The 19,702-nt window shown below is 45.1% G+C and overlaps 1 protein-coding gene across 1 annotated transcript in view; it reads left to right on the top strand.

Annotated features, from left to right (window-relative positions):
• The first annotated feature begins 3,925 nt into the window (after positions 1-3,925).
• LOC147683298 (thiamine transporter 2-like) overlaps positions 3,926-19,702 on the top strand; it is a 422,353-nt gene continuing 406,576 nt past the window's right edge. Inside the window, exon 1 of the mRNA XM_086943745.1 lies at positions 3,926-4,136. The gene's annotated coding sequence lies outside the window, so the exon portion shown is untranslated. The remainder of the gene's footprint in view (positions 4,137-19,702) is intronic.

The following is a 19,702-nucleotide window of genomic DNA, read 5'->3' as shown; positions in this document are numbered from 1 at the left end:
ACAATCTCGCATTCAAGGATTTCGTACTGACCAGAAAACCCGCCTGAGTCTTCATCACGGAAACGTGGGCCAAGGACTCCTCGGGACCTGATTTGGTTGAGGCAGTACCGGATGGTTATTCGCTGGTGAGGAAGGAAAGAGTAGGACGTATTGGGGGGGGGGTGGGCACCCTTTACAGAGACTGCTTTTCCTGCCATACTATCCCACTTTCCGTACCTCAAAACGCTTTTCAGGCCCTGCAGTTTTCCATTAACGGGTCATATGTAGTTCCGTTTATGGGCTTTCTCATTTATAGACCTCCAGGGACCAGAACAGATTTTGGCCATCTTATGCTCAATATGTTAGAGCCACATTTTGGCTGTGAGCACTTTACTGTTCTGGGGGACTTGAATTTCCATTTGGAAAATCTGGAGTCAAATGAAACTCTATTCCTACTGGATATTTTCTCCGGATGTGGGATGAAACAGCTAGTTAATGATCCCACCCATCAGGCGGGTCATACGCTGGATGGGGTCTTTTCTAACGACCCCCGGCTGACCATCGAGACTCCCATCCCTCTTTCTTGGTCGGACCACTATGCGATCACTATAGAATTAAAGATCGCTACTGCTAATAGCAAGGGGAATGAGCCAAGTAAAATGGAATTGAGGCGTAACCTCAAAAGCATTACCAATGACATGCTCGCCCCCAGATTGCCCAGTCGGGTGATTTCCTCAGAGGAGGACGTAGGTAATGCAGTAGAGAGGATGGATATTGCCATCAAAACAGCTATTGATGATCTGGCCCCAGCCTCACTGCGTTACTCCGCGAGGAAAAGCCCATCGGCACCGTGGTTCTCGGAATCATTAAGACTCCTTAGGCAGGGAGTACGAAGACAGGAACGCCTCTGGAAGACCAGTTGGGATTTGCGAGATAGGGATAGTCACAAAACCCTCCTAAGGAAGTACAAGATGGAGGTGATAAGGACTAAACAAGAGTATTTTACCTCTCTTACTACCTCACTCTCCTCGCCGAAAGAGCTGTTTAAGATCGTAGACACGCTCACATCATTAAAGGTGCCGGATCCTGTTGTTAGCTCACAGCAGCTCTGCAATGATGTTGCACAATTCTTTCTAAAATTGTGGATATATATTCGGCTCTAGAATCTCAGTGGTCGGCACTATCTACCTCTCCGTGCTTTCCTGTCCCCTCGTTAACATCATCCGAGGAGGTATCGTCAGGGTGTTTGTCCAGCTTTCCACCCCTTTCCCTCCAGGAACTTGAAGTTCTCCTGCTCAAGACTAGGTCGGGGTCTCCCCTAGACCCTTGCCCCTTGAAACGTCTTAAACAATGCAAGGAGACTCTCCTGCCTCTGTTATTAGAGATCATGAACAGGGCAATGAGGGATGGGACCTTCCCCCTACAATGGAAAAGAGCGGTGGTTAAACCACTGTTAAAAAAGCCCACATTGGACCCGGGGGTTCTCAAAAACTTCCGCCCCATTTCGCTGCTCCCAGCCCCGGCAAAGATGCTGGAAACACATCTCAACCAGCATCTTGCAGCCCTTCTGGAAACCTCTGGCCTTTTAGATCACTCGCAGCATGGATTTCCGAGAGAGCATAGTACGGAGTCGGCCCTTACCACTGTTCTCGACAATATCCGCACTAGAGTGGATAAGGGCCAGACTACCCTCCTCATCCTGCTAGATCTCACGGCTGCATTTGATACCCTGTCTCCCTCAGTGTTAACATCTCGACTGAGGGAGATAGGGGTTGAGGGGCCCGCACTTAGTTTGCTGGCCTCTTTCCTCGGCCAGAGGGAACAGAGAGTGAAGCTGGGGGAGTTCCTATCTCCATCCCTTCCTGTGCATTGTGGGGTCCCTCAGGGGTCGGCATTAAGTCCGACCCTTTTTAACATCTATGTGACCCCACTTGCCAGGCTCATTAGATCTTACGGGATGGAGGTAGTCTCCTATGCCGACGACACGCAGATATTGATGTCTCTCGCCCAACCTGTCTTCTCGGCTGCCTCCAATTTTAGACACTGCATGGAGGCAGTGGCTCAATGGATGATTTGCAATTCATTGAAGCTCAATGGCGAGAAGACAGAAATTCTGGTGTTCGGAGGTAAGGAGGACATTTGGTCGGCGGAATGGTGGCCCTCATCCCTGGGCGTGTGCCTGACACCCACTGCCCTGGCCAGGAACTTAGGAGTCATGATTGACCCTACTCTGGGGTTGGGTCAGCAAGTAAATAGGACTATCTCCACATGCTGGGGCATAATAAACATCTTGAGGAAGATAAAACATTACCTGTCCCCTCAAGCCAGAAAGCAAATTGTAATAGCATTAATAGGCTCAAGACTTGACTACTGTAATGCCTTATATCTAGGCATTAACAAGAGTCTGATAATGCGACTTCAAATGGTGCAGAATGCCGCCGCGAAGTTTGTGCTGGATCTCCCTAGGCGGTCCTCTGCCACGGCTGCCAGAAAAGCATTGCATTGGCTTCCGATTGAGGCCAGGATCTCTTTTAAGTCCCTTTGTTTGATCTATGGGGCTTTGGCCACAAACAGACCTGGAGGCCTGAGGGATCTGTTGATTCCTTATACCCCTTCCAGATATTTGCACTCTGCTAATAAATCCTTGCTATCAATCCCCCGTGTTCGTAGAGCTAAGTGGGGTGGCAGAGCCTTTTCAACTTTGGCTCCAAGGTTGTGGAACACTCTGCCGACTGAGATTAAACCCCTTCCCTCAAAGCAAGCCTTTAGGAAGGCTCTTAAGACGTGGCTATTTGCCAAAGCCTATCCTTAGCTCTGGATTTGCCTTTTATGATTTTCTTTGGTTAGGCGCCTTGATGCCTTCGGGCTTAGTTGCGCAGTATAAATTTCATTTCATTAATTCATTAATTCATTCATTCATTCAGACGGGCCCCAGCCAAATGAACACTCGTTTCCATTGGTACACTCCTGGTAGACTTCTTAGATCCTCATGCTGTAAAAAATTTAGGATTCCCAGATTTCGGAAAACTAGATGTGGTGGGTGCTTCTTTTCGGTAGCCGCTGCCAAACTAGGGAACACTGCCTATCTATACCTCAAAAGCAGATTTGTTTATGTCCTTTAAAAAACATCTGAAAACCTTGCTCTTTTCATCTCGGAATCCTTGATTCTTGGTTGCACTGCTCTTGCTGATTCATCTGGCCTTCTTTAGTGCTTTGGCACTTTTGGCTTTTAGTGTGCTCTAAAATATTTATCCTACCCTATCCTAATCAATGGAATGGTGAAAATGTTCAGAGCAGCAGTCTGTTTTTCACTGTTGCAGAAATAACGCCAATAGTGAAGGGGGTAATATTTGTGACTAGTTTAAATATCTATTGATCACATTATCAAGCATCATCCGTGTGTGTCTTATTAGAATATGATGCAGTAGGCCACTAAGTCACCCTTCGCATGTCCTTCCTGCAATGGGAATAACGAGCTGGTTATCCATTAAATTCCACACAAAATGTTATTGCTGCAAGAAAAAAAATCAGAGTTCCAAAGTCAAAAATGAATGGCTTTATCAAGGCTTGTCCAAGCTTTCTTTTCAGACTATTTGAATGGGCTTTCAGCTGTTTTTACGTGTACATGTTTCTTATGATTTAACATATCATTTATTATTGGTTGGCATGACATAGTCTTGAGTGAGGTAAAAAGAGGCTATACATGTAAAGTTGTTACAAACAATGGGATCCAAAATATATATTACCCGGGCACTACAAATCCATAAGATGTCACTGTATTCAGTCATGGTTGTCGGCTGGTTGGCTCTTGTTTAATTATGCAATTTTTATACCATAGTGGAGCACGCCAAGAGGAAGCTACTTGAAGGAAACTGAATTGAGATCATAGCCTGTAATCACTAATTGCGCGTAGTAAACTAATGTAGGGAAAGTGAATGAGAGAAATGTTAGGCGTGAAAGAGTTAAGAAAAACAGCGGGGAGATGGAAAGCATAGCTGGACTTTCATCTCAGACTATAAAGTAACAAAAGCGAAATGGAAGCGAAAGGTCTGCTGCTGAGAGATTTTAAACGGAGATCTGCCTGAATCAGAGCTTGCCACAGAGTGTGATATGCGGTAAACAAGAGAGGAGAAACACGACGCTCTAAACACGCAGAGGTATGGATGTTTTCACAACGCCATACTATTTGGCCTACAGGTTATTTTAAGGCACGGGCAAAGTGGGCAATTACCCAGCCACCCCCCACCCCCTTCTGAGGCGCTCCCCGGTGAAGTAAATGAGAGAGTCAAAATGTCTGCCAGAATACCGCTTCTCATAAAAATCACCTTATTTTACAAATTTGGCTTAGTAGAAACCTAAGACCAGATTTATTATGGGTTTACACCCGGACAATGTCATATAAAGTGACGTAGAGCAGGGTAAACTCTTGCAAGGGTATTTACTTTTCAACACAAAAAAAGTATTTTGCACTGGAATGTGCTATTTTCTCAGGACAATTATTGAAGCTGATGATGATATAAAGAAATATTTAATATATATAAACATTCTACACACTACATGTGTGGTGCTCTTTGCATCACACACATTCGATATGGACTGTTTAAGATTTGTCTACTTCTAGGCATATGATTTTGTACTAGAAGAGTATGCTTACAGTGCAGCCTGATTGTATGTCCCCGCAGGGGTAGTAAGAAGAAGGCGTTTATGGTAATTATTATGGTTTGCGCCACTTTATCCCCTTTAACTATGCAGTGCATTAACGTTGGATGTTGTTTTGTGCTAAAATAGAATACATTTACCACTTTTTATGCATTTTGGGGCTAATGCATTCACTGCAGGGGCCTGAGTTCGACCTCATGGTCACAGGTTCAAACCCCAGAAGGTCCACTCAGCCTTTCATCTATCTGTGGTCAATAAAATGAGTACCATTGAGTTGGGTAACAATAAACATCTGGTATTCAGTGCCAAGAGACCTATGGGTGAACGTGCGCTTTACAAATACACGTTATATTTTGTTTATGTCTGACCTGCCCAGCCTCAACCCAAAACTCTCAGGCAGTTTGTGACATTTACATTGAAAAATAATCTTTCTGTGTCATTTCTTTCTCCTTACTTCACCTCACATCTTCTACCTTCACCCTCTTGATTAACGCCTTTCTCCATTTCTATGTTTCTATGTGCCTTCATCCTCTCTATCTCAGTTCTCTATATCTCTCCTTTGTCTACTTCACCTTTATCCCAATATACCTTACTCAAGTTCATCCCCCTCTACCTTTCTCTTATGACCTTGCTCCCTTATTATCATGCTTGCACCTACATTCATATATGCCATTCTAAATCCCCTTTTACGCCATCTCTCACTACTTGATCCCTTTTTCTGTACCTTGCTGCTTTTTTCCACGGGAACTTCCAGTAGCTTGCCTCTATCTACTTCACTCATCACACAACCTCATTTCTGTCTTTACCTTGCATGTCTATTTCTCTCTGTCCAGAGACATTTTTAGGCGTGAGCAAAGTGGGCAAAGTGGACAATTGTTCAGGGCCCGACTTCCACTGGGGCTTAATGGTGAAGCAACTGGGGCAGTCAAAATTTCGGCAATAATGACGTTGTTCACGGAAAAACAGCTTCTGTTTGCTTATTTAGCATCAGAATATATTTAGTAGAAACTTAAGGCCAGATTTACTATGGGTTTTCATCTGAGCAAAAGTCGCTGAAAGTGATGCAAATCACTACAAAGTCGTGCCAGGGTATTTACTTTCAGTGCAAACATATCATGTGCTCGAAGGTTCCCTTTTCTCAGCGCAAATTTTGATTTGCACTGCTTTGCACCACTTTGTGTCAAGGAATGTTACTTGGGTGTAATTTGGGCAGATTATCACAAGCACCCATAGTTTGTGACACAATCCCCAATTTATCAAAATAGGTAGCCTTGGCTTTGCATAAAATATTTACACCTCCTTGGAGGGGGGGCTAATACAAACAAATGTTTAATATTCACCAAACATTCCACGCATTGCATATGTGTGCACTGTCCAGCAAGCATACAGTGTGTGGAATGTTTACAAATTATCTAGGGATATGAGTTTGTCCTGGAAGAGTATGTGTCCACTACAAATCCTACGTGAGATGGCACATGCACACCTCCGCACTATTGTGCAAATATTGTGCATGGCACTAGACAGGCTGTTTGTGTGCCAGCGCAGGGGTAGTAAGAAACAGCTGGCCATTTTTTAGACATATTGCACTGTGGTTCTTTCTCTCCCATGGCCATGTGTTCCACCTACTTTGGTTGCTGTGTTGCTCTAGAAAAAAACATTGGTCTGCCCCTTCATGTGCATGCCTGCCCAGCCTTAACACTCATTCTCTCAGACAGCTGTTGGCAATCAAATTAGAAATAATCTTTCTGTATCATTACGTTCACCTTACTTCACCTCACCCCTTGTACCTTGTCCCTCTTGATTACCAGCCATCTCTAGCTCTACCTCTCTACAACTTTCATACTCTCTCTCTCAGCTCTCTCTCCCTAACCTTTGTCTGCCCACCTTTCTCTCAATACACCTAACTCAACTACATTTAGCTCTATCGTTCTCTCACTTATAACCATGGCCCTCTCTCTGTCACACTTTGCACATGCATCTATATTTCTCACTCTCAATCCCCTCTCTACCGCAATTCTCTGTACCTCATCCCTCTCTCTGTACCTCACTGCCTTTTCTACTTGACCTCTGAGCAGCTGTCCCCCATCTTCTTTACTTGTCACACAACCTCATTTCTATCTTTACCACACCTCACTATTCTCTCTTAATATTATCTTACCTCTCTCTGCCTCTATTTCAGCCCTTTCTCTGCATCACCACTGCCCCTTACCTCTATATGTCTTTTCTCTCTCTAGCCCACATCTCACTCACTATCTCACCACTCGCTACCACATTACTCTTTCTCTCTCACTACCTATCATTTCATCATTAATGTACTACCTCACCTCTCTTTTCACCACTGTTTCTCATTCTGCCTCTACTGCCTCTTCCTTCACCTCTATAAATATCTTACTTTTTCCTACCACCGCCCCTTTCCGTCTAACCTCAACTCCCACTCTCTCTCTTACTGACTCCACCTTAACTATCTTTCTCACCTCAGCTATCTCTCTCAACCTCTTTTTTTATTGATCTCTACCTCTTCATCTCTCCCACTTGATAGAACGCTTACAGCACTCTAAATTGTATGGGTGCATTATACTCATAGTCCAAACGCACTCATATATATTTTTATCGTTTGCAGTGTATTATGTTTAAATGCATTTATTTAGCATCCACAGCATTGGAAAGTAATGTACACCTTTAATCAGGATTTATATGTATTAGCGGTTAGGGAATTGATTAATCTGTCGGTGCTGCTGGCCGTGACCGAGGATATCCGGGGCAGACTAGATGTTGGGGATTCTGCGTCCTTGATTCTGTTGGACTTAAGTGCCGCTTTTGATGATGCTTCTCATGACAACCTGCTATGTAGGCTGCAGGATATTGGGGTAAGGGGGCTGGCATTGGCCTGGTTTCGCTCTTTTTAGGAAGGCAGAACTTTTCAGGTTGCTGTACCTCCGCACCATTCGCAGGTGTATGCCATTAAGCATGGGGTTCCACAGGGCTCAATATTGAGCCCTGCGCTGTTTAACATCTATGTTCAACCCCTAGTAATGGTAGCAAGAAGTAGAGGGATGTCATTGGTTTCTTATGCCGATGACACACAGCTAGTTATTGCCTTTTGAAAAAAGTGCAAAAATAATATCCTTAAATTTAAGGAGGACCTGATAGCAATCGCAGACTGGATGACAGCCAACTGCTTGCATCTTAATGCTGCTAAATCTGAAATTCTTGTGTTAGGGAGAGACAGTGCGATTTGGTCAGAACAGTAGTGGTCGGACAAACTTAAACCAGCGCCACCACCCAAAGAGGCAGTTAAGAATCTTGGTTTTGGGTAGATAGGAATCTTTCTTTTGACACCCAATCTAAAGTTCTTGCTGGGGTCTGTTTTGGTCTCTTGAGGGGGTTAAAACTTCTACTCGGATACTTCAAACCAAAAATCTGCCAAACTATCCTACAGGCTACAATTTTAGCCAGGTTGGATTATGGTAACTCCTTTTATCTAGGTGCTAATAAATCTGGTATTTTATGCCTCCAAAGAATTCAGAATGCAGTGGCCCGTGCTTTGCTAGCACTGCCCAAGTTTGGTTCGGTATCTAATTCTTTACCTAAACTTCATTGGTTACTGATAGCCAAAAGAATTAAGTCCTTGTGCGTAGCGCATAAAATTCTGTCACATCAAGGCCCTCTGATCTTTTCGGATCTGTTGGTTCCGTATATCCCGAACCATCCCCTTTGCTCCGCCAACTTGGTATTGGTGTGTACTCCCAGTTTTCAAAGAGCCAGGGCTAGTGGTCGATCTTTTAAGGTCCAGGCAGCCCAACTTTGGAACTCCCTTCCGCTGTCTATCAGAAGACTTCAGAATCATCTGACCTTTTGTAAAGCTTTAAAGACCTGGCTCTTCCTGGCCTAACTGTTTGGGTTTGTTAGAGTGGCATTTGGCATTCGTCTCTTGGATAGCGCTGGGACGCCCGTTGCTGGGGCAGCTAAGCGCTGTATAAATCTATAAATAATAACAATATTAATAATAATGCTATCATTCCGGTACGCATGATGTGCAGGATGACATTATATTTATACAAATGTAACTGTGTGTTGTTTAAGTTGCCTGCATTGTAGGCCCAGAGCTGCAAGTTGTTGACAGTTTCGAAATCCTTAGTTGCTAAAGAAATAATTAAATGAATCTCTTGGGTGTACCAGAACAGTATGCTGTCATCCCACTGCAGGTACAGAAATTCAACCTCGTTATGCTTACTTTAAGGAGATAACCGGAATGTCTTTGAAGAGTCTGATAAGCGGGAGGGGAAGACACCTTCTGTGCCTGGCCTATCTGAACCTCAAGGCCACTGGAAGACAAGAAGAACTAAATGAAAAGAGTCCATGGAAAGCTACAGGGGAATATTGCAAGTGAAACAATTCATCATGTGGTACATTTAGGAGGGGGCTGAGTGTTGTCTTTTTGTATGATGTACAGGGGCAGAAAATCAGACTTCTATATTTTTCAGAGGAGAAGGAGCATCTTAAAAGCCAGCTCCATAGCCTTAACCTCATGCGCGCTAGCGGAATTCCGCTCCTGCGCTGAGATTTTTCAAAACGCATGTTACGTGACGAGCTGGGCTCGTCATCAGCGTGCGAGGAGGCTACGCCATGACGAGCCCAGCTCGTCATCAGCGTGGAAGGGGTTAAGCTATCTTGATCCATTTGACGTTAGTACTTTTTAGTAAGTCTACACGTGCTGACACCTTTGGGGAAAGAAGTTAGGGTACTCAGCCAGGAACCTCCGAGGGGGTAGTATAGGGAAAGATAACTCATGCTCTCCTTCCTAACTAATAAGGAGTTAGACTCAGCCTCAAACCACCGAATCTGCCCTGATACTGGCGACAGAGGAAGTTCGTTAATCAATGGATGGAGATGGGTGGGCGGCCCCCTATCCTGCTTGACCTCACAGCAGCCTTCAATACTGTAAATCACAAAGTGCTGATACGAAGGCTGCAGGAGGTCGGTATCAGTGGAAAGGCCCTAACCCTACTATCATCATTGCTGTCAGCTAGGGAACAGTTAATCCGCTGGAATGGACTCAAGTCACACTTGTTCACTCTTTCTGGTGGAGTCCCTCACGGATCAGCTTGGTCCCCCACCATATTCAACATTTATGTGATTCCCCTAGCCAGACCAATAAAGAATCACAGGTTCTCGCTTGTGTCTTACGCTGACAACACACAGCTAGTGGTGTCTGTGACACACAGCATAGACGCAACGGCAGAACAGTTTGGAACCTGCTTTACAGAATTGATGATCTGGATGAACCTCAACTTTTTAAAATTAAACGCGTGTAAAGCCAAGGTTGTAGAGTTTGGCACAAAAGCATCTGTTTGGAGCCAACTATGGTGGCCCCCTGAAGCTGGTACTTGCCCGGTGCCGCACCCAAAGCCATAAACCTGGGTGTCCTGATAAACAAAGACCTCACTCTTGCCCCACGGATAAACCAGGTTTCTTCAGCCTGTTTTTTCACCTTGAAGGTCCTCCGGAAGATTCTACCCTTTATCCTTTTTTCACTGAGGAAAACGGTGGTCGGAGCTTTAGTGCTGTCAAGGTTGGACAATTGCAATGCTTTATACCTGGGAGCTGGTGCAGCCCAGCTTTCCAAACTCCAAACATTACAAAACGCGGCCGTACGAGTATTACTTAATCTTCCAAAGCACCACTCCACATCTGCCGGTGTTAAGCAATTACACTGGCTTCCAGTTAAAAGACGGGTTGACTTTAAGGCTTTGTGCATAGTCCACAAAGCCATTCATGGTGGAGGGGCTTATGATTTACAAGCTCTCTTCCCTTGCTATGAACCATCACGCTGTCTTAGATCCTCAAATCCTAGATTGGTGTTATATCCCAAGATAAACAGAGTGAGGTGGGGGAAAGGGTTTTTTACACTTAGCTACAAAATTGTGGAATTCACTTCCAATACCGCTTCACTTCAACCAAGCAGAACACTTTTCAGGAAGAAAATCAAAACATGGCTTTACTCTCAATGCTAACCAGTCAAGTTGCACCAGCCTGTACCCTATCTCAGCACCAAGCCGCCGTGGCATTAGTGCGCTTTATAATATCTAGTCAGTCAATCCTGTGTTGTGATTTAATTCTGGAATTTGTCACATTATGTCTTCTGTACCGAATTAATTATATGCGTAGGTTCGGCTCTGTATTGATCTTTATGTACCTATATTCAGTGATTCTCAGATGTGTTTACATTCAATTATTTTTGGCCTTATATTAAAATCCATAAACTGAAATTCGGAGACAGTGGTCTTTTAAACATGACTAAATTGTAAGTACAATCTTGAAGTGTTTATTCCCATCAACAACTTTCAGCTGGCAAATAAAAGATCATCAGTGTAAAATTTGGAAGGGAAGGCAAGGACTAAAATTAGCGTAATCACACTCACAACATTAAATTCTGTATAAACCTTGCCCCTCTTTGTCTATTTTGTCTCCTCTTTTAGCTGTATTCCGCATCTTTCTACCATTTACCCCTCTCTACCTTTCTCTCTTGCACACTATTCTCTTTACCTGACCCATTTTTGTATACCTCTTCTCATTTGTTTCTCTCTATATTTTGTATCTCTTTGTTTTTCCTCATGTTTCTCTGTCTCCCTCTTGCTGTTTTACCTTTCTCTAATTCACCTCATTTTCTCCATTACGTTTCTCTCTGTAGCTCACTCTTTGGAGTACTTTACTTCTCTTTCTAAATTTCCTTCTCCATATCCCTACGTCTTCCTGTTTTATCCTCTCTTTATATTTCCCTCTGGCTACCTCAGCTTTCTCTATTCCCTCTACTTCACATCTCTGGCTACACTGTTCACGTTCTGCCTGTTCAGGCAGGGGAAGAGAAATTAGGAGAAAGTTATTGGATGTCAATCAGTGGAATAGTGAAAATCTTCAGAGAGGTCCTTTAATTTTAGCCGTTGCAGCAAGAATGCCAATGGTGAATGAGGTGATATTTGTGATTACATATATTTGGTAACTAAAGCTACAGTTTCAAGCATTATCCACTGTGATATTATGCACAAGTCTACTAAATATCCGCCAAGTCACCGGTAGCATGTTTTTTCTACAAAGGGAGTATCAAGCTGATTTACCACTGAATTCCACATAAAAGGTGATTCTTGCATTTAAAAAAATCCTAGATCCAAACTAAAAAACGAAAGGATTTATCGTGGCTTGCTCAAGCTCTCTTTTGGTACTATTTAGCTGTTGGACAATAGGTAGATTCTATTGGCTGTTTTTGTACGCACCTGTATCTGAAGGTTTAACATTTCATCCAATATTGTTTGGAATCATGAGGGATTGAGTGAGGTGAATAGATGGAATACATTTAAAGTTGTTTTAAGCAAGGGACACCAAAATATGTATTACCAAGGGGTCCACAAATCCTTAAGAGGTCACTGCATAATTAGCTTGTATATCAGAGAGAAAGAGATGCCTCAGGAGGTCAGCAACCTGAGGGGACCTCCATACAGTACCTGTTGTTTGTCATCAGCTTAGTCATTCTTCTTTTTCTGTATAACTATTGGTTTTGTCTGACTTCTTTTCTGTTAGTTCCTGGTGTTACGTAATGTCTTTATCTCTCATAACTCTACACAGACCCATTATTCTATACTGATGTTTGACATGCTTTTAAATTATTTAAGGTCTCACTGTTTTAGCTGGTGAAGTTTCTAGTACTAAAAGCTTATTGACAATGACAGACTCTTACTTCAAATATTAGTGCCAGATATACTAAGAACTCAGTTGCAAAAAGCAGTTGCAAATTGCATATCAACGTTTTGCGACCAGGTACTTATTTTGCAAACCAACCTATGTTCTAATCGATTGGTTTGCAAAGTAAGTAATCACAGAGGGTCGCGGATCAATTTGACTAATGTATATTAATTGAGCAGTTAACAATTGCAACCCAGTATGATTGGCTACAGTCACACCGATGCCGGCCTGCATGGTTCAAAAGATCACCATCCCTGTTTCTGATTTTCAAAGTTGAAAACTTGGTTTTTTAGGCAGCCCGGTTTCCTCAAAAGAAACTTGGCTGCTTTAAAAAAAAAAGAGTTTTCAAATGTGGAAAACTTCAGTGAATGTTGGCAGTGGTCCCCTAAGTCACTGTCTATTCTCCTTGAAGCTGCCATCCCGATTTTCAAAAGTGAATGGCACCAAAGGAACCTTCCCTCCACTTTTTGAATCAGAGCCCACCTAATTTAGCAGTTGGTATCTGGTCAATGGCTTGCAAATGTAATCCCAATCAATTAATCAGGAAATTGTAAGTGCGCTACTCACCCTTGAGGGACTCAAGGCACTGGGGGGGGGGGGGGGGGGTAGGGGGGTCCTCAGATCTGTTTAGCCAAAGAGCTGGGTCTTGAGGGTCTTCCTGAAGGTGTTCAGGGAGGGGGCACGTCTGATGTCTGCCGGTAGCTCGTTCCAGGTCCAGACTGCATTGTGAGAGAAGGATCTTCCACCTGCTCTGGCTCTGTGGATGCGCAGGGTTTTGGCCAGTGTGAAGTTGGAAGATCGGAGGTTTCTTTTGGGTACGTGAAAGTTGATTCTGTTGTTAAGGTATTTGGGCCCATTGTTGTGTAGGCATTTATAGGCATGAGTGAGGATTTTGAAAGTCACTCTTTTCCCCACCGGGAATCAGTGGAGACTTCGTAGGTGTTGACTGATGTGTTCATGTCGGGGGATGCTTAGGCCCAGTCTGGCGGCGGTGTTCTATATTTTCTGGTGTTTATGGAGTAGGGACTTGTTGATGCCGGCGTGGGGTGCATTTCCATAGTCCAGTCTGCTGGTGATGAGTCTGTGGGTGACTGTCTTCCTTGACTCAGGGGGGATCTATTTGAAGGTCTTGCAGAGGATGCGGAGGGTGTTGCAGCAGCTGGAGGTGACTCCGTTGACCTGTCGGTTCATGGTGAGTGATGAGTCGAGTAGGATGCTGAGGTTCTTGGCCTGGTCTGAGGGGGTCACAGATCTCAGTCACAAACCATTGACATATGTAGTATGGAATTACAATTTAGAAGGGATGGCCACTGCGAACCCCCTCCAAATTTCGATTTGGTATCCATTTCTTTACCCATTTTAGGAGATGGTAAATCTTTACTGACTCCTAAAATAGGTTTAGTACATAGCATATATCTTTTTAACTGTCAAAAGCCTCTTATTTTTCGAATTGGAGGGTTTACAACCTCTAAATCCATTTGTACATCTAGCCCTTAATTTTCTTTATCAAGTATAGAAGACACCATCAGACAAGTCATTATAACAAATAGAAGTCAGTTAGTGTTTCATCTTCTATAATATTGTCTCCCACTAAGGTTTGCTATATTGTGGATTGGGTGATATGATGACTGATCACTCTCACTGCCATTCAGTGTTTTACAATAAATCAAAATGTTTAGATAATACATGAATTCTGTAAATTCCTTATACTGAATTTTGCTGTATCTGCTGTATGTCCCACAATAGTGAATGCAAGCAACGAGGGAAAACATATTCTTTCAGGAACTGAAGTCTATGTTGCACTTTACCTCAAAGGCCCTAATTAGGATGTCTGTCCAAATCCAAACCAGCCGGCAATCCAGCTGGTTTCCCACCTGCTCATGGAGCCTGCCAGCTAGTCAGAAACCCAACATAAACTTGTCCGGACGGCGTTTCCGCCGTTGGGATTATAATGTCAGTTTCCGTTGGGCTTTCCATGTCGGGTTTTCCAACATTGAAATCCTGTTGGGAAGCTACTTTGGGGGCCCCTAGCAGGGCACCCTTTCTACAGTGGCCTCTGGTTGGGGGACCGAGGGAGCACCTATGGTGCCCCCCTGTTAATCCCTGGCAACTCATGGTGCCTGCCACACAGTGCAAGGATTTACAATGAATCCCATTTTTCTATAGGAGCTTGTGCTGCGGACAGTTTTTGACTGCTGCACAAGCTCCCATAGAGAAATGGAAGTCTGTGACTGCACCAAGTGCGGTCGCATCGTAATTGCACTTTTGGATCCCCAACCCGAGGTAGGTCAGTCTCGAAACCGCAGGGATGTCGCTCGGAGGAAACTCCAACCGATATCCTAATCAGGCCCAAAGTCTTTATTCAGGCTGCATGGTGTCCTTGTGATTTTTGTAAAAGAAAAAGATGTGGTATGCATGGAGGTAGCCCCTTTGGGGCCAAACCTTCTTATTGGGTGACCTGTAGCCTATTCTTGAATGAAGGCCCAGTATACCTGGCACCAGCCATTAGAAGACTGAAACTTCCAAGAATACACTTTTGGCCTAGCTATTGTGTAATGGCTCAGATATGCTCCAAACCAGTGCTTACTTTGTCGGAGGCCAATGCAGCTTACACCACCTATTGCCCCTGCCAGCATGGCCAGTGATAGTGCCAACACATTTACCAACCATCACTCTCCTACAAGTGGGACTTTTCAGACTACTCCAGATCACCCATAGCTGTAAGGATTGCATGGGCTGCAGGTATTAGTTGTTTTAATTTATATTTAATGATACCAATGTAGCAGCTGAGGCCTGGATATCGCACTTTTCCAATCTTTATTCACTATTGCTAGGAGAGGACCACCAACAGCAAGCCCTGAGACCCCATCTATGCTAAATTTGGATGAGATCACCAGAAATTTCCAACCCATAAGATGCATGGAGCTGGAACAGGCCATCATGAAGGTTGTTCCCCATAAAGCTCCAGGCATCAACAAGATACTGGGGGATTTATTTCTATCTGTAATCATATCTGGGGTCCTTATCTTACCATGGTGTTCAATGCAATTTTAATTGGACTAAGTATTCCACCATCTTGGGCAGGGGCTGAAATGTTCCCAGTATACAAGAAGGGCTGTCCTATGGACCATGCTGAGTACAAGCCCATCAACCTGATTGATACCACCCAAAAGCTTTTTAGTAGGTTTACTCTTACAAGGCTTCAGTATTGGCTAGATGAGTATGCTGCACTCTGTCCTCTGCAAGTAGGCTTTCATTCCAACACCTCCACGGTAGACCAGGTGTTCATTCTTCAGATCATATATTGGAAAACTGTCATTGAAAAGGTAAGACGTTTTTGTAGACCGGAGAACAGCTTTTGATTTGGTCCCAAGAACCTCACTGTGGCAGGTGCTTGTAGAGATTGGTGTTCCAGCATACCTGTGCAGAATCATAGAGAGACTACATGAAAATAATTTTGCCCAAGTCCGGTGTGGGAAGCTAGGAGAAGTAACAGAACCCTTTCCTGTAAGAAGGGGTATTAGACAGGGCTGTGTGTTAGCCCCAACCCTTTTTACTTAATATTTGAATGATTTGGTTGCATACTTCAATAGCTGTGACAATGATACCAGCAAACTAGCAAATATGAGGGTCTCAGCCCTGATGGGGATCCAGATAAATTTAGACAGATTTAGCAGGTTTTGTGCACGTATAGGGTTAGGAATAAATATTAGTAAAACCATTTATATGGGTTTTAACCCATGTCACACTACTCACCCAAATCCCACTTCGGATGGTATCCCATTTGACAAGGTTCACTTATTTGATTACTTGGGAATTACACTTGATGAGAAGATGGATTGGGTTCGCTATATTGCAAAACTGAGACTTAAATTGGGGCAGCATGGTGGGGCACTGCGGAAGTTACAAAAGGGGTCTCACTGTAAAAAAAAATTCTCCAGTCCTCAGCTGTATTCTTCTCAAGCACTGGGGGAAGCTCAATATGAGCCGAGGTTTGGGGGCACAAAAATCCCAAAACTCTGGTATGGTTTGAGAATCACTTTTTGAGACAAATATTATGCTTCCCGGTCAGCACCCCTTTGACACTTTTGAGGTTGGACACAGGGAAAAGACCGATTTTAGAAAAAATTAGATTTCGACCTCTAATCTTTTGGAGGAGACTGTGGGCAATACCTGAATTGTCACTTTATATCAGTAGGACGAAGGCAATTCTTGGACACTCCTGTACTGTTAACTTCCCGTGGATTAAATATATAGGAGAACCATTCATTCATTCATTAGCAACTTTATTCGGGTATTATGCAAAAAAACAACCATAAAAGTACATTTAAAAAAAATCAAATTTAAAATATATAAAAACAATCATAACACAACAAAAATGGGCTTATTACATTTCAATCATAAATTGATTTTCGTCATCTAAAAATATTTTAAAAAAACACAGATACAGATGCGACAGTTAGTATGTTATCTAAATTTTGAATAGCTAAAAAAGCAGGGCGACACTGATTAACTTCCATGATCTTCAATATGGGCACGATCCATCTTTTCCTAGGAATTATATAAAACTTGCAAAATAACAGGATATGAATGTCTGATTGTTCAGACAGATTGTCACATGGGCATTTCCTAAGTTGCTTTGACCAATTATTCATATCGGGGAAACTAAAGAGTTTAATAAAAGGTTTAACCTAAAACACGTTAATAGAAAGGGCATGGTCTGTTGACTACGGCTGGTCATTTGAGAAAAGAAATGTAATTCTCTTTAGTTTGTGAAGATTATAATTTGCAGACTGCACAAGTTTATTTACCTGTGGTAGCAATCATGTTGATCCAAATTCCTAGCAATTTGACTGTATCTGAGGGGGAGGTTACATTTGCAACGTTCAGCGAACAGATTAGGTGTTATCTTATTCTTCGATTTATGGGAGATTAATTAGTAATTCGGGAGGGAACAAGAGAGATTGACAAATTTCTGATATCCAAACATATATTTTCTTCAAACATCCCTGGAGTGTGTGTGGATTGTGGATAGAAAAAACTCTTTATAAACAGGGGGGCGGAGCTAGCCGGCGTCGATGGTGGACGCGTGAGCCTTCGGCTCCTCGCCTTAGCCCCTGCAAAATCCTGATAAACTATCCTGCAAAGTGTCCAGACTCCTACATTTGGCCCTATTTCACCTACTGAGACCTCAGGTCACCTGTGTGAGGTTCGGTGGCCCTGGTAAGCTACAACCTCCGCGTGGAGAGAAGCGGAGAGCAGCGTCACCACGGCGGCCGCGGACTGGGCCTGAAGCCGCGGACTATCCTGAAGAGCGGGCCGAGCGACGTCACCCGACGTGCGGCTGCGGCGAACCCCAACGTCCGGATTATTGGTCCGCTGGGGCGAGACCCGACACTCGAGCGACCGGCGCGGGTGCGCCCTCTCCTCCCTGGGCGCTGCCCAAAATTTCGGACTTTTGCCCCCACGAGGGGCGGCTCCTCGGCGGCGCAGAAGCTGTATCTTGTGCTGCTGAATGGTGGCCCTATACCTGGGGAGTACTAGCGAGCGCACAACAGGATTAATATATGCCGGCGGACCTACGTCCCTCTCCTCCTCTGTGCTGTGTGTTAAAGGAAGGCGCCTCTGCGGCGGAGTTGGCCGGGGTGAGTGGAGACATTGCTGGAGCGGTGAAAAACTGAAGATACTCTCCTGCGGGCGCCATCTTGGGTCCATCACGTCGGTGACCCAGGCCTAACGGTCCCGGCGGCCGGAGGTAGCAGCGCGCCTCCCAGAGCGTTTCGACCCTCGCCCCGGCCCCTTGGAGAGGTGCGAGGTATTCATCGCATCCTGGTCTGTCACCTAATCGGTACCGCCATGGGAAAGAACGACGCCACGCAGGCCAAGCTCTCCTTTGATCGGCGACGGCCTAAAGGGTCGGAGACGCCGGCTACCGAGGCATCCCCGAAGGGGGCCACAGCGACTAGCCCAGCGGGCACAGAACTGTGTGACATGCTTGCGGCCATGGAAAAGGGGATCCAGGACAGTATTGCGTCTGTTGGTTCCAAAATAGACGCACTATCGTACCGCATGGACCGCATGGCGGAGCGGGTTGACAAACATGCGGAGCGCCTGGACATGGCGGAACGGCGACTCACGGAGGCGGAGGAGGCGCAAACCGAATGGGACAAAGACAGGAAACAATTCGGCAGGCTCCTCCAGGTTATTCAGGTTAAGTCGGAGGATTTAGAGGCGCGATCGCGCAGATCTAATATCCGCATCACGGGGGTGATGGAAACCACCCAGACTGGCAAAATGGAGCTCTACGTTGAAAAACGTTTGAAGGTCTTGCTCGGAGAGGAGGCCTTTTCCCCCATGTTTATTGTAGAAAGAGCGTACCGCACATTGGGCCAGCAACCGAAGCCAGGCGCGCCCCCTCGCCCCATCATCGCGAAGCTTCTCAACTACCGAGATAGGGACACTGCATTGCGCCTGGCGAGGGACAAAGGCAAGTTGCAGCACGAGGGCATGGACATCTCCCTCTACCCGGATTTCACAGCTAAGGTCCAGGAAGAACGGAGACAATTTGCACCGTACAAGAAGCAGCTGCGTGCCCTTGGCCTAGATTACGCCATGTTATATCCCGCCAAGCTCCGTATCAACAAAGGAGGGCACTCCCACTTCTTCACGGACCCCAGAGACCTTCAGAAGTCCCTGAGGTAATGGACCAGGGAACGCAAGGAAGCCCAGAAAAACAATGCTGATGACTCCGGCTCCGCATCTCCCATGGAGGAGCAAGACTGAGCGGGAACCTGCTGTGTACACTATCTTCATCACTACGAGGAGGAGGCTGCCCCTCCATCGGAGGCGCTGAACCACCCCCCCGGGGGGCGGTAAGTGAGAGTTGAAATGATATTGTCAGTCCTGTTGGGACGGAACAGTGAACGAGACCAGCGAACTCACAGTTGGCGCCGGCCGACAGACTGTTTTTGTGTTGCTGAGCGCTGTCAGGGGGGAGGGGGGCATTGCTACATGTGGAGCCGGGGCTAGCCGGCGGTATGCTTTCGGGAGGTCGGTGGGATGGAGGGGCATTTTGGGGTGATTTGCTAAGGACACTGAGTTAATAGCTGGGGCAGGCCTGCGGGACGAACTTGATTTGTGCAGCAGAACAGTAGGAGATACTGTTCCCAGTAGGCGTTCTCTGCCCCGGTGCTTTTGGCTGTTTGGCTCCCCAGGGAGTCTGTTTCAGGACGATCTAGACTTTGTTAATTTTGGGTTGATGGGGGGTGGAATCGGGGTCTGTCTGACCTGGTTGGGGGTGGTCGGCTGTGGGTGGGTAGGGAGGTGG

This window comes from Lissotriton vulgaris, chromosome 11 (assembly GCF_964263255.1).
Source record: "Lissotriton vulgaris chromosome 11, aLisVul1.2, whole genome shotgun sequence".
Taxonomy (NCBI): domain Eukaryota; kingdom Metazoa; phylum Chordata; class Amphibia; order Caudata; family Salamandridae; genus Lissotriton; species Lissotriton vulgaris.
This window is presented reverse-complemented; position numbering and strand designations above follow the sequence as displayed.